Genomic DNA, 14,496 nt, shown 5'->3' on the forward strand with positions numbered 1-14,496 from the left:
AGGCAATAATTAAACCATTATTAATAATTTAATTAGTTACTTTTAAATTAATAAGTCGTTTATATTATATTATATAAATTACAAAAGTATTTGTATTTTGAATCTGTATTTCATGAAGTATTTGCCAAAAATTCTTCACAGATTAAAAAAAAAACAAAGTCATTTTTTATTTAAATAGAATGAAATGACGAATAATGGTAATAGTAACATCACACACAACGTTTTATATTTATATTTAGTATGTTTTCATCTTAATGTGTCGCGATGTCAAACATTTAAAATGTATTAAGTGTAGTTTCCGCAGAGCGATTTGTGTGGATCGATGCTTCTTTAGAGTCTTAGTTATTGACTATTGAAACGGTAGTTATTTCGGATGCGACTTAAAAGGATCATCGTTTTAACACCCTCTTTGAACGGAAATAGTTGTATCAGTCAACGGAGATGTTACTTTAGATGTTCTAAAAAGATTTTGTGTATTAAAACAAACTCTCTAAGAACTTAATTTATGGTTCTTCAATATACGATGAATATGTTTTTATTGTAATGGTTTGACGTTGTTTTTTTTAAGTACCATCTATTGTATGTCTTCTTTAAGGATTGAGAGAAATAACCAAGATGGTCTAGTGATAATAAAACATGAAATTCGACAGAACGTTTTGACTTCAAACCCGAACAAACACTAATTATTTTTTATTATAGTTCAGTTGACTTTATACTTATTACTGAAGAAATATTGCACGGAACCCGCTTACGATGGTTGTAATCTGTCACTTTTGTGTCCACCGACTCGTTTTGGAGTACCGTGGTGGAGTGAGATCTAAGCCTACCTTAAAAGGAGGTCTTAACTCTGTGGGTTGATAATACGTTGTAACTTAACTTTTTTTAAAAAACCATATATGCGTTTATTCTTAGAAAATATGTCTCATGTAAGATGAAGTAATTAACGAATTCCATTGACATAACAATAGGTAAGAGCACAAAGTTATTCCTATGAGAACTGTCACTGTAATTGTTTTTATTTGTACACTTGAATCGGAAGCTAAAATGCAAGAGAATTTACAGTTGCAGAATTATAGCCTTTAACGCCATTACATTACGGACGTAATCCCTTAAATGCTTATTACGAAATGTCGAAACAACTTCAAATTTCGATTCTCTCATAATTCACTCTGACGCTTCGATGGTAGCCACTCTTAAACTTGTTAAGGGTCACTAGAGCTCACCTTCGCATTATTTTTATAAGGAACTTAAAATAGTTAAGAACCCTCGGCCTCGAAATGCTTATTTACAAAATATTTAACAGACTAAAACATTTCTAATTATACAAAATATAAAAGGTAACGTGTTGCGTTTATTATTATAAAACGCAGTTGCAACAGATAACGCAAACGCGTGAGAAATGGAATACAATAACAGATAAAGCTGCGACCTCACGTTCTACCGAACGGTTCTATTCTGTTTCTAACATTTGTGTATATTCGTAGCAAAGCACTAATTGGAGGCACGTATCTATAGTTTTAGTTCAAAAATCAATAGTTCTGTTTGTTTGATTAAATACCACGGAATGCTCATTGAGTTCTGCCATTTTACCGTAGTTCAATAGGCGTTCCACAAATCTGCACCGTCTCTTAATTAACGGAATCGGCACTGTATGATCGTAGAGGTTTTTTAGTTTGTAAAAACTTTTCTCACAAACGCAATTATGTATTGTTATACTAGTTCTGTGTTTTATATTAATTGATCGATTAATTCGAAAGGAATTATTATGAGATATCAAAGTATTTTTATTTTTTATTTTGTAGTTATATAATTTCAAGTGGTTATAACATTAAATGTTACAAAATTATTTTCAAATTTAAAGAAATGAAATAATATACAATAATAATAATAATTTTTGGGTTACATGAAAAAATAAAAATCTTTTGTTAAGTATTCAGAGTTCGTACTCATAAGTAGCATCTATATAAATGGATGCGACTTATGAGTATAAATTCATGCAACAATAGCTATATATTTATTTGCTAAAGGTTTTTTATTTGAAAATATATCCTTAGCGTGAAATTTAGATCACCTTCGTAATTGTAACTTTTGAACAAGCATTTTATATATTTTATAAAGGTAACTTTATAGGCGTATTCATGTAACATAATGTCATAATTGAAGACATTTTTTTTTGTTTTATTGATCAGCTACAATCTATTTTACCTCTGTGTAATTCAGTTATAGCAAACTCGGCGTTTCCTTGCAATTGTGTTTACGTAATAATATTTATCCTTAGGCATTGCTTCCGGACTTATACGGGATCTCGGTCCGTATCGATTCTGGATTAATTTAATTAATTTTATCTCCCTTAATACATTTAACGTGACGATGACTTTGGGTTAAGCCTTTATTTTTAATTTGAAACTTACTTTGAAAACGACTTCATGTGCTTTAGAATTTAACACCTAAATTACTCTATATTACATCAGATATCTGCTAGTGAAAATCCCATCAAAATCGTTACAACCCTTCCAGAGATTGAGCCGGAACAAACCGACAGACAGACAAAAATAAAAAATAAAAAATTTAGGATACGTACCGTGTATACATACATGTGCGTTTAGTGAAAAGTGGTTATTTTTATGTTACAAACAAGCACTTAAATTTTATTATAAAGTATTGTACGTACTTTTGGGCTGAGGCTTAATCTCGTTTTGAGAAGAAGTGTAGCTTCCGCCACGCTATTCTGTTAGTTGATAAACATTAGGCACATCTTTATTGCGTATCTTCGCGATGTTTATTCTTACCAAGCTCGAGATGAATTACCAACAATATAAGCATATGAAAATTCAGTAATAGAATAATTTTATTCTGAATATAAATCTAAAGAACCCACAATCTTATTTTAATCAAATCAAATTAAATAAACTTTATTCAAGCAGGCTTTTACAAGCACTTTTGAATCGTCATTTTACAATTAAGTGAAGCTGCCACCGGTTCGGAAAGTAGATTCTACCGAGAAGAATCGGCAAGAAACTCAGTAGTTACTCTTTTTTAACTTATATATTTATTTATAAACAAAATAAAGTGTATAGATAACTCAAATCGCTTCTCGGAAATACTTAAGTCATTGATTCAACGATTCGTAGCTGATGCCACGGTTTACAAATAAACAAACCCAGCTACTTAATACGATGGAAATAATTAAAGATTCACGACTGCTTCCTGATTACAATATACTTTTAGAGTGTTATTGCTTTACATAGCTTAATATTCAATGAAAGATATCATTTATATTTCAATTACATATATTTTGACAAACTCCGTGGTCGAGTAATGTGTACACCGGTTTTCATGAGTACACCTTTCAAAGGTGTTTCGATTCCCGGCCAAGGCGATTTAGAAAAAGTTCATTAGTTTTCTATGTTGTCTTGGGTCTGGGTGTTTGTGGTAACGATACTTCTGATTATCCATAACACAAATACTTTAGCTATTTACATTGGGATCAGAGTAATGTATATGACGTTGTACAATACATTTTTATATTCAAGTACAATTTCAATTAAAGTAATGACTAGTAACTTATCTATTGTTATCTTCTTACTCATCATTCGTCCTTTGTTTTTGTGTCGCACGATGTGTAATAATCTAATTTGCGTGACACAATATGTATAGTACGACACAACATAGATGTAGCATCGGCAAATTCAATAAATCCGATTACTGCCGATTTACACAACCAATACAAATAGCTCCCTATCGCGACATTCGACGCTATTTGTCACTATAGATTCCCGGTTCAACCCGAGAAAGCAAGTGCATGTAAATCGACTTGTCAAATTGAGGAATATATTAGGTCATATGATATTACAAGTCATTATGTTTGTGTAAATATCATATTCACATAAGTAATAAACATTGATAATTTGGGATAGCGTATTTAATTCGGATGTGATCGGTTTTACGAATTTTGCCGATGCTACATCTAAGTTGTGTCGTGCTATACCTTTTTATCGACTTACGCGAACATATGGTTATATGAGGATTCTATCGAAACGCGTCAATTGCACACTTGTGTTTCGTTGTCAACTGACATCCCGTATTAATGACCTTTCAGATACATACATATATAAATTACGGACAAAAAAATATCACAGACTAATTCGCGATAGCGCAGCATTAATTATCGCTGTAGATTTAGTCATAAAGGCACTTATATATTATTAGCTACAATAAAGCTGTACATACAAAGATAAACAAACCGTATTTTACGAGCGAAAGGGCGATTGTATATTCACTGAAATATTACACTCTACGCGCGTTCTTAATCCGGCAACATATAAATATTGCAACTTGACAGCGAATAGAGAACGCGTCCGTAATATTGTGACTGTCGCCGCTATTGTCGAGTTAATATCTGAATCTAACAAAGGCGGACGTACCCGATTCCAAAAACGTATGAGACCGAGCGCGTCAGATTATAGGCATAAATTATTAGGTGCTTTTGTTCAAATCGAAACGCTGGACGCGACCCATTCAATTACTCGCCTCAAGGAGTGCCGAGTCTTTTCCCGATATTTGTGTAAGGGATTAGTCCGAGTATCTGTGTCGGTATCTCCGTAAGATAAGTACGAATATACGTCAACGTCGGACAACTAAGCCGATTATTTTAAATGTATTCACTTCCTTAATGTATGTCGTTTTTCACCCGGCCCGTGGCACTTACTTACTGAAGATTCGGTTATGATCCGGTCAATGACTGGTCGGTATTATTTCACGTTTATCCGACGTTTATTAAAATATTTTAATCACCAGGTCGCTTGGATAGTAATCGGATCGACACTGAAACAAATAATCAATCTTGTCAGTGAGAAAGCGTGTTACAGATAAAAAAATAAATAATAAAAAGAGTATAAGTTTTAATATTACGTAGTCCATTTTAAAATGTATCTTATCGCTTCAGAAGTCGAGAATGAAATATATAATAATCTAAATTGTAATTAAGCTATCGCACACAGATACTCAAACTTCAATCCGTGCTAACAATAAAGTTCGTTATCTAAGATGAGATCCATAATCCATAAATTATTGTGTCAAAATATTGTATGCCTACGACGGAAATAAAGACGCCACGAGATTAAAGATTGTGCTTGAAATATGAATTTTATTGTATTTCATTTGTGTCTCGTCTGATGTATAAATAAGACGCATGAAGCTCAGATAAGCTTGGTTTTAAAATACACATTGTGCCGTCAAAAGTAAGGTAGCATTACTATGAAATGAACTAAAATATAAAGTAATAACTGTACAACGCCCACCTGGGCGGGCATTGACAAATGCTACTTTCACAGGCTTTGTCGCATTAAGCCTTCTGAACTGAACAATCTTATCGAATACAATGAATTACAGTGATAGATGCATATTAATTACATGGAATATTTACTAATGTATTCAAATATTACATTATTTGTAATAACATATTCATTACTGAAAAGTAACTATATAGAGACATATACCACGGCTGGGCTAAAGCTCTTTCCTTGTGTAGGTTTAGTGGTATATTCATCTGCCTCACACATCCCGAAAAAAACGAGATGTGAATAACAAATATGAAATATACTGAGTCCGAATTCGAACTCACAACATTTCGTTAGGATTCGTGTTCAAACCGTTGGATAATTTCAATAAATTATTAATAACAAGCCATCCATAAACAAACCGTTTTTAGCGAAGAGGCTCAAACGTGAAAAAATGGAAGATTCTGACAAAATACGAAGACATGAGTTGTGATAATGGAAGCATTATTTTAAAGCCCGCCTCCGTGTCTAATCTTTGAGGAAGGATGTTTATTGTTGTCAACATCGTTATATTTTCCATTTATTCATAAAGTTTCAACCGAGCAAACATACTCGTCTTATAATAAGCGATTAATATTATATTACGAACCGCCTTTTATAGACGGCCTCGCTCTTTCATTTTGACCCGTATTGCTATACACTGATTACATAACATAATACTTACTAATTTCACTACTTTTTTATTTAATAAAGTTTTTTTATAGTCCCTAATCAACCGGGCCTAACCCTATCGAGGCTTGATATGACAGTGTACCTTTTATAACGTAAATAAAATTATAAATATTTATGAGTCATGAACTAATTTAGAAAAGAAAACATGACGTGTTTTTTTAGACTTTTCGTTTAAACGGCATGTAACGAATGATGACAGTTTAAAAGTAAATATTATATAAAAAAATGTTCTAATAAAAACGGTGCCTAAAAAATTAATGATTGCGTGCAATATTTTTTCACAATTAGAGAATGTACTCCTAACACAGAAAGGTGGCAGGTGGGTTATAATTTATAAGGGTGAGTAAACCCCTTATAGGGTTGGAAATTAACCACGTATTTTGCATATATTTTTTTGTTCAGCGACCATAAACGTTACGACATGTGGTCATTATCTAACCGACTTAGAATTCTTTTAGAACTATCGATTACATAACTGTTACAATATATAATATAATATTTTTAAACATATCCATGTTGATTCGAAATTTGAATTAAGAAAATGTTGAGTTGTGTTCTATTTGACACCCTTAGAATAGTTTTTTTTTAATTGTATTAAGAAAAATTAAGCGTGGAATGGTATTAAGGTTTTATTTTTAATTTTGGTACTATAATATATAAGCTACTTATAGTTCATAAGTACTGATGAGACTCCTCAAAGGATTATACTCAATCCTATTATATATGATACAATTATTTTTATCAGAAAATAAAATTTAATTAAAAATTATGTCTAAATTCCACATAAAATAAATCTTAAGCTTTCACAATATTCAATTTATCTCCTATTGTGTTTAAATTTCCGATATATTTATAAAATTACGATATATCGTAATATAATGTACATATATATATTATATGAAATCAACAATCAAAAAGTTAATGTGATGATGTCCGCCGCTTCGCTAGCGTTTTAAAAGTAGCCTATGTTCTTTCAGTTCAAGTATGCTTCATAACAAATTTCATCAAATTCGATTCAGCAGTTTGGTCGTGTAAGAGCGACTGACAGACAGACACAGAGTTACTTTCACATTTATAATATTAATATTAATATAGATTCAAGTAGTTTCAATGAAATGTAAAGCTAAGACACAAAAACAGGTTCGTTCGTTCCATTATAATACTCGTTTTGTTATTATTTAACCAATCGACCTTATTTCGCTATTTTACTTAGTGGGGCAGATAAAAGAAAAATAAAAACGGGCTCCCGTTTATTTGCGATCCTCTCTTTCAGTGTTTTCATCGTATATAAACTCGTAACCTCATTACTGTTCCGTTTCTTGAACAATAAAACTTATTTTAAACAACAGTTTATTTTTGTATTTTCTAACTCAATTCGAGTACTGAATTTAAAAAAAAAGATGTAATAGTTTGAAATATATAAATATAACTTTCGTAATTTGTAAGTTACGAGAATATTTCTTTAGATTACATTGAAATCGCATGTGATATGAAATAAAAATAAATATTGATATAATCAAATTACATTTTGTTAATTTAGTTGTTAAAATAACACTGCCTTCTTTAAATAATAACATGTGTTCATTTGTTTTAAATAACTCGTTCGAAATATAATAAATCATTTTCTATAATTTACATACATATTGAGAAATCTAATTTTGAAAAATGACAGGCGAATTATTATAAACAAGACGAAATTACGATGTACTTTTGTACTCGCCATTACGTCACCCCTTTCGCGTGCTCGCCGCACAAGGTGGGGTCGAGTTAAATTATCACTTGTCTACATCAGCTTACACTATTATTATCGCTTACATTTTAAAGTAAAATTTTAAATTTACGTATTTGTCTTGTATTTGAACTTGTTTTAATAAAGTATTATGGATATATGTCTCTTGGTATTTGTCTGATTTCGTTCAGTCTCAAGATTGGCCAACTGTGTAGGAGATTTTATAGTTCCAAAGTGATATTGAGCCCACATGTTCTATAACTCACATAATCAGATGGGATGACAATCTTACAGAACGGAACGTGTTCAAACGCAAGACCAACTGCTTACCACTGTTTTCCACAGCAAGGCTCGAGCTTCTGCTGAGAATATTTCGACACCAATTTTTTTTTCATTGTCCGGCTTTTGACTTGTAACTTCAACTGTGAGGTCAGTGACCTCATTTTTTTATATAGTATACACGTATATGTAGATAAGATGCTACAAAATACAGCATAAATAATAATGTTTTACTTGCTAATTAAATCGGAATACAGATTATAAAGGAGCGATTAAAATGTAACTGTCAAAACATTGGAATACTGTTTCAACTGGGAAGGCTTGTGTGTGATAAATAACATTTTAAACACAAGAGCTCAATTAATTTTATTAATAAAATTACAGTTAATAAGAATGATTAATTTATCTTTCACATAAATCTTTATTTATTATTTCTTTTGAACGCATTGGTTTATTCAGATCGAAAAAGAAAATCTCTATACAAAAAGTTTCAAATTTAAAGAAGTCGTTATGACCTTTTAATTAGTAATGAAATTCCATTTTTTTTGTATCCGAAGCATCTCTTCAGGTTAGAGTTTTGTTTTTTAATTTAACAGAATACAGGTGGATAATTATAAGATAAAGTTTCATAAGTAGTTACTGAGTCGAACGATGAGTGTTCTTAGAATTTGTCATCTTGTTTTTATTTTCTTAGGAAGAAACTGATGTTTTGACTCGTATCACACATCAACTGCTTTACACATTCATATGAAAAGGCTATATTAATTACAAATGTGTGTAATGTATGGCTATCATTAATACCAGTAAAACATTTTTATTTATGTTTTATCATTTCATGTTAATTACCACTCAGGGAAATAATATTAAAATTTTATATTCGCATAAAAATATAATTGATGGTAATACTTCGAGGTACAGCTTGTGCGTGCTTTTATTCTCAAAAACCCATAAATAAGTGACAATGACCACGTAAAAAAGTCAGGACATTAGTTAAGTCATTAATTAATAAGTACGTTTGTAAATTTTATTGGTTGTTTTGCGTCTGATATTCATAGGACATATTATCATCGATACAACAATAGGACGTAACAAGCAGGCAAAGCAAATGCAAAATAGTCATTATTCATTCTTACAACATCTTGTACAAAATGTACTAATTAAAAAAAAAAACATATATAAATCCTCTGTGAACTTTAAGAAATTTTAAGACTAATCGCTTAATTTTGGTGGTCTAATCAATGGTCATTTATAAAATTTAAAAGCTTTGTAAATCCAAGTTAAGATGGCCCATCGAATGACATTACAAGTGTATGTCTGTTCAAATATGCGCTCGAGATGTCCCTAAATAAACAACCTACCCACGCCTTCTTAACGCCTTACATAATAGATAACCTGTCCTGACAAATCTGTAAGAATACGGCCGACCAAAAAGATTAACTCGAGTGATACAGGGCAGTAAGTGGCAATAAATTTAAAACCGGCTTGTAGAGATATAATAAACTATGTTGTCTCATAGCCACGTTTCGCGGAATCTGTAGAAAACTTCCTAAGATGTTGTGGTGGGTTTCTGTATTTGCAACTGTATGCTGTATTCCGCAGTAAATTAGTAACATTTAATTTTTTTCATCAACACTTACATATTTTTTCGTTGTGTGTAGATGTAGCTTCATACTAAAAGATATATAGAACTAATTTATTATTATATGTACATTATATACAGATCGATAAGTTCTTGATAAGATAGCAAGAAGCAAGAACCAAGAAAGTTTAACAGCAGAAATTTTCAATATATTTCAGACTAATATTCAAACGATATATGCAGGTTTTCTCACGATGTTTTCCTTTACTACCGTGCACGAGATGAATTATAAAGTAAATCTAAGTACATTTTGCTGAGCAGAATCATCCGTTGAGATTTAATTATTCCACCCCACATTTCTTTAACATATTTTTCAATTGTCATATTTATAAAAATAAAAATAACAAAATATATTCTATTTTCATTTTTGAAAAGTAAAATAGTTACGAAAATTTCGTAGTCAAAGTAGGAAAATAATCAAGGATAGTCGAGATACAAGAAAATTAACAGCCATAAACTACAAACCTGGAATGCGATGGCTGCATCTTTTACGAGCCTGCACAGTAGCTACACAATTTCTCGTTGCAAAGCGTTTTGAGTCGCGAATCTTAAAAGCGATGGAAAATTTAAAGAGTTTGTAAAGAAAATAATTAAGGGAATGGTGCAGCCTGAAAGCGCTACTGCCGAAGTCGTTGCATTTTGTAACTTTGTTACGTACACTGAGTTACCTCGTTAACGCGTTGAAATTTGATGAGCATATTTAATCTGTGACGACTTTTATCGCGACAGCAAAAGGTATAAACTGTGCTAATGAGCTTGATACTTCGTTTTTTTGAAGGCGTATTGAGTTGTTCTAAAATCAAAATATGCTCTATTAATGGCTTTTGTACGAGAAACTTTGAATCTCATATGTCACATGATTATATTCAACTAGTTTCCGATTACGACTCCTACCGCGTATGATAGGAGGGTTAAATAGGATGCATTTTTCCAGGATAGAAAGAAACTTTTGTGCTATTAAGGACAAACAATTATTGATGTACCTTATTTCAGTCAGATCCGTTCGGCTGTTCATTGATTCATTAATTTACATCCAATCATCCAATTTTTTTACACTAAAATTAGTAAGATACAGCTACCATATGAAAATTCAACCCAGAAGAAGTGTCAAAAAAACTTACTAGTAATTCTTATATTATATTATTATTAATTTATTTACGTTCTGTCTGAAAATCTACAAATACGAACTGACATTTATATCATCTATATAATATTGAGATATAGTTATGTCGTATTTAATAATGCTAATTCCAGATATGACTTATTTAATATAAGATTAAAAATATGATCATCTTTATGTAGACGAAAAATTTATTATACTCAATAATCGTAGATCTGATCGTACGCAGTAAACAAGCCTACAGATTATTGTAGAGGCTGTCTGGACTCTTATGACAAATACCCCTTGGCATGTTTGCTACAGTTTGTTTATACACGAGAACCAGATCTCATTAATCTGGTTTTGAAATATGAAATATCCACTGTCCCCCTGTTTGATATATCTCGAATATATTTTGAACTCTATGCATTAAAACGTTCGTACTAAAATAGAATCACATAGGTCGTTTTCCGCGATACACGTTTCAGATAAATTCGCTTCATTTTTCTTTCACTCACGACCCGTCGACGAATAAACGTTCCTCGAATCTTTTTTGTACGGCAACCGCGAGAATTACAACATTAATCAACCGAAATGAACCCTTTAGCGAAACGTCAAAACGCTTATACGGATCTTAGAGGTAACGAGCTACGCTTACTCGCGACGAAACAAAAGAATGCTCACTTCTATCCTATCACTTCTATGCTATCCGCCTATCGGCGCGTGTTTCGCAGTTCAAACAAACGCACGCAATCCGACCGCTTTCTCTTAGATAAGACAGTCTTCGACGAGCATTAATTTCAGCTCGGTGTTTGTTAAATTAAACGTAAATGTATTTAATCATTCTTTGTTCTATTGTGTTTTTGTTATTTTTATCTTACATTTATTAAGTAGCAAAGCGTATTCAGGTTTCGAAATAAAAAGCTCCGAGTGAGTTTCGTTATAAAAATGTTTACGAGTCGAATCGAGCGGGTAAATAGAATAGGTCTGGGTCATTCACTTAGGGCTAACCGATTGTGAGGGGGATTTGAATTCCATGGGGTGTATGGCGCTCAGGTGAATAAGGTAGTCTGGTCTGCGTTCCGGCTTAGATTCGTCCGAGCGTCCAAGCAAACATTTCCACTTGATTAGAGAACGACAGTTGCCCGGGACACCTGTGTCTAAGAGTTGACTTTTCAGCACGCTTTGTACGATTCCGGATCCGTTCTGACGAAGTTTTATCGTTCAGTTCCGATGCGGGCACCATTTGACTTTTGTATGACGCAAACGCAAATCGAGTTTGTTTGAACTTTGTATCCTTTTAAGCTTAATACGTTATCTTTTATTCTGATACAAAACTGATTTAGAAAATCTTTTTGATTAAAAAAAGGAACGTTTGTATGTCTTTGTCCGTTATACGTGGCTAAATTACTTAGCCGATTGTGATGAAACTGTTGGAGATATCAGCGTCGTTTGTACTTTGCTATCCAAAAAAAGGAATACGAATTACGATTGCCCATAAAGAAATACTTCTTGTTTATGAAGGTTCGTTTTATGAAGCCCTAAACGCGAGAAACTTTTATCGATTCATTATAATAGCAGTAATAGTGCCCCAAATAGGTAATAAATATGATAGGCTACATCCATTAACACCACGGACGGTAATCTGTAGCAAAAAAAGAAGCCTGCTTAATTATATTTTGGTTAGTTCATTTTGATATATTCAAAAAAATAATCGAATACATTATTTACGTTTTAAATTTATAATTGCGGAGATAGCTTACTGGTTAATTATTATCAATTCATAATTGATCGAATTTTTTTCTTTCAATTCTAATGCCCAGGCTTATTGGATTATTTTTTATGAGCTTAACTACTACTTATTTATTCTAATTGTCTTTGCCAATGAAAGAAAACATCGTGAGGCAACCGTTATTTAATAATATAATAATAATAAACAAATATGAGACAACGTCACATACATTACTCTGATCCCAATGTAAGTAGCTGAAGCACTTGTGTTATGGAAATCAGAAGTAACGACGGTACCACAAACACCCAGACCCAAGACAACATAGAAAAGTGATGGTAATCTACATCGACTCGGCCGGGAATCGAACCCGGGACCTCAGAGTGGTGTACCCATGAAAACCGGTGTACACACCACTCGACCATGGTCGTCAAAATTTGTCAGTAGAAAAAAATATTGCCTCTTATATCCACTAACTCACATTGGCGCAGCTTGGTTAATGCTCCAAGCCTTCTAAAGTAGAGGCCTTTGCTGAGCAGAGGGATATTTACGAGATACTCTAATATTTTTTAAATTTGGAATAACCATTTAATAATATTTTATTTCATTTACCTTAATGTTGATTTTATTTGTTTCAGACGCAACTACGTTAACGGTCTCGCTATAAGGGCTCATGACTCCACAAAAGAAAAGTTTATAACGACGCGCCTCTGCCTACTTCGGTAAGTAAGACCGGTTTACCGCTGTTAAATTATTATAAAATAAGGTAATGGATTCATAAAATTAGAACTCTCTTCAGTACAGTTCTATAGAGTTTAGTGTAATATTTCTTTCCCTATACTAAAGTTATTAGTAGAAATTTTAAAAGAGAGAGAAAAATGATTAGTTAATTCGAATTTCAATTGTGTTACCTTTTTTAAAAAAACGCATAGATTATAAAAGCCTAAAATATATAATTATGGTTACATTTAATATCTGTCATTTATAAATATAATTATATAAACGTATAAAATGTATTAAATTATTTCCTAGTAACGTATCTATATACATTTTTAATACGAGCCTTAAATAAACATCAATCTTGGGAACGTACGTACCCCTTGCAGTTTTTCAATATAGCAACACCTGAGAGCCATTTGTGCGGTGTTTCCTCTAAGCTGCGAGCTTTGTAAATGTTGAACCATTTGTTGCTAGATTGAAAAACTGTTTCATACAACTGCAACAGTTTGGTACCGCTTTTCGTATTTATATCCGGTTTTACTGGTCGTTTCAGAGAGGCCATTGAAAGCTATACGTTGTAGGAGAATTCCAAATACAAAAAACATGTTAATATTTTTTATTCTCTAAGAGTGGCATTGTGAGAATGCATCGAATTCGAATTTTAAAAAAGGAATTCAATTTCGAATGAATCATATTTTATGTTACTATAATTAATTCCATTGTTTTGGAACAATGAAAATGTGCACAACTCACTTATAATAGAATTAAAAAAAAACTTATGTTCTTTTTTTAAAGATTTGACAAAAATCAACATTTAAATTCTTTAAAAAAATTTTGACAGATTGGACACACATAAACGTCGACAAATAATCCTTTAAAGGGGTTACCAGAATCAATTCAACTTTACGCTCTTATGCGTCCATGTTTTGATACATGTTCACAAACAAAATATGACCGATCATTTTTCAATGACACTCCCTTTTGACGTATATAGCGATGTATTTGAATGATGCGCATTTTCAAATATGTCATAAAACCAAGAATCGAAAACGTGTTAGAAATGGTACGAGTAACAAAAATCGGTCTAGTGAGTTTGATACCTTATTAGTTGAGAGTAAACATTTTCACATATAAAAAGCAAAATTACGAATTGGTGTAGATGTTATATACGCTAAATAATCACACCCAGAAATAGGCTAGTTCGATTTTTTGTTACAAATAGTAAAAACCGGTTTAAACTGGTTTATTCATGCTTATGAGATATTTATAAAAAACCTGATGTCGGTTCTC

General features: G+C 31.9%; 1 protein-coding gene across 1 annotated transcript in view; it reads left to right on the top strand.

The window, feature by feature from the left end:
- The window catches only part of LOC124532435 (protein artichoke-like), a 70,342-nt gene that overhangs the window by 36,838 nt on the left and 19,008 nt on the right, over positions 1–14,496 (top strand). Inside the window, exon 2 of the mRNA XM_047107340.1 lies at positions 13,125–13,208. The gene's annotated coding sequence lies outside the window, so the exon portion shown is untranslated. The remainder of the gene's footprint in view (positions 1–13,124; positions 13,209–14,496) is intronic.

This window comes from Vanessa cardui, chromosome 1, assembly GCF_905220365.1.
Source record: "Vanessa cardui chromosome 1, ilVanCard2.1, whole genome shotgun sequence".
NCBI lineage: Eukaryota > Metazoa > Arthropoda > Insecta > Lepidoptera > Nymphalidae > Vanessa > Vanessa cardui.